Raw genomic sequence first — 2,391 nt, forward strand, 5'->3', positions numbered from 1 at the left:
TAGGATCATTTCCCTATTTTGAAGCTATCGTTGTTGAGTAATTGGTCTCGAACCAAAACTCCTAGTAAACGACCACGGATGAGAATTCTGACAGTACTATCATCTTCATAACGTTGATTTTAGGCTAGGGGTACCCTTAGTTCAAGTCCTAGAGCTTTTGAACTCGTTTTGGGCTATTGGGTGGATTATATGAAAATGGAACTATAGGTGTAGGCCCCATATTTAATCAAAATGATCTCGGATGATAGTTTTGATAGTTCCATTGATTCCAAAATGTCTTTTAGTATGGTAGCATAGTTCATTTGCATACACGGGGTTCTGAACGAATCTCGAGCACCCAATTAGAGTATAGTTGGACTTAGCCAAAAATCTGGTGCCTGATATGTTGTTTAACTGCTTTAGCGGTCAGATCTACTTAAGCAGTAGTCATTTTAGCGACCCTGAGTTGTTTTAGAGACCTTGGCCATTTGGTTGAGGTTCACTTTAGCGAACATTGCTTTAGCAGCCAGGAGACCGTTTTAGTGATCCCCGCCTCACCAAACAACAGCTTTAGCGGCAAGCATATAACCGGCCAAAGGATCTATTTAACGGCACCTGCGGTAGTTAGATCCCTCTTCTTCACCCAATTTTCCATCGTTTTCTTAACCCTTTTTCCACTATTTTTAGAGCATGGGACATGAGAAAGTGTGGGGAATCATCCATTGAAGCTAAGGTAAGTTAGGGTAACACTCCTTGGTTATTTCTCATTATTTTCCCCGTCAAATTTCATGCTTTTTCATTTTAAATTTATAGAAATTAAGTCATAAAATCCTTGGACTTTTGGTGCCGATTCAGACCCCGATTTATGCTCCATTTGTGCTCAACTTTGGAGTGCACATTCCTTGTCCTTCGAGGGATCTTGTGACAAACTTAATTTTGTATTTTATTGTTCTTGACCACAATTTTGACCCAACCTTTATACAACTATATGGGTCTCATTTTACTCCTATTGATGTGTAGATTATTATTTTGATAGCATGGCGATATTTTGGGATCTTGGAGCAAAGACGAGTGATTAATGGATGATTCAAGGATTGTAGTTCAGCATCGAGGTAGGCTTTGATCTACCTTTATTCATATGATGGTGTCCAGTGTAGATTGCATGCTAGATAGGTTTGATAGGACATATTTATAACTAAAATATCATGACTTAGCCTAATTTAGGAGTTTAGGGATAGAAGGGTGAATCGACCATTAAGATAAAATACTTACTGTGGTTGTAGGATCCTATCACGCTGGCATATAAGCATGTTGACCCTAGTTGATGCTATGTATCCTTCAGTATAAGGTTTTATGATTTGACTTGATGGCTTGGATCATAGATTCCGGATCATAGAATTACTACTATACTAGTTAGATAGTGTTAGGCCTGTGGCCGTGGTTACATAGCAGTTGCATTCTAGGCGAGTATTCTACTTTAGAAAAAGGTATGGTTCTAGCATATGGACGCTTAGGTACTTATTGTTATATTGTTTGGATACTGATGATGGCATGCATACTTTTTCCGCATGCATGCTCATTTAGTGATATAATTCCAGCCCAAAACCATGATTTTACTACTATTTCATAAAAAGGAAATTTATTTCCACTTTTCACTTTTAAAATGGATTATTTATAACAGGGATCTGAAACGACCCGAATCGGGGCCTTGTCATAATGGGAAAACCCAAGTCCATTCGGGAGAGACCGCCTCCGATGCCCAAACCATCCAACCAACATGTATCCTGAGTCGGATGAACTCCGAACATATAACAAGATAATGTATTTACCAATGTGGTGACTTTGGCATAAGTCTATATCCGAGACCAGCCCAACCAAGTCAAACCACCCAATATCCAACATGTCTCCAAACCAATACCATAAACAAAAATTAAAACAATAATCCAATGTATATTTATATATATAACATGATCAAACCATACCCAAGTCCACAGTCGTCCATATAAAGCCTCTAAACTAAACCAAAGAGTACCTAGTCGGTAGATGACCCCGACCATAGCTAAAAACCAAGTCAATGAAAAACAAAAGTATATATAGTAAACCATGACATGAAATAGATGCCTTCCGAACTATGGAAGCTCACCACTTCAATCCAACACCGACTTTCCCCAAATCTGATCAATGAGGAGGAGTAATATGGCTAATTCCTGCATCGCGTGGGGATACAGCCACCCGAAGACGAGTTAGCAGGTGAACTCTAGCATTCATTCAGAATAAGGATAAAATAAGTCCATCCAGTAAAACCAAGTAAACCCACCAGATGCGCACAACCATACATATATATATATATATAACCATGTCGGGAAAGGGAACCGGGTTTAGCATGTATTTAAAAACCATTAACCTTAGTAT

Source organism: Capsicum annuum, chromosome 6 (genome assembly GCF_002878395.1).
Source record: "Capsicum annuum cultivar UCD-10X-F1 chromosome 6, UCD10Xv1.1, whole genome shotgun sequence".
In the NCBI taxonomy this organism is placed as follows: domain Eukaryota; kingdom Viridiplantae; phylum Streptophyta; class Magnoliopsida; order Solanales; family Solanaceae; genus Capsicum; species Capsicum annuum.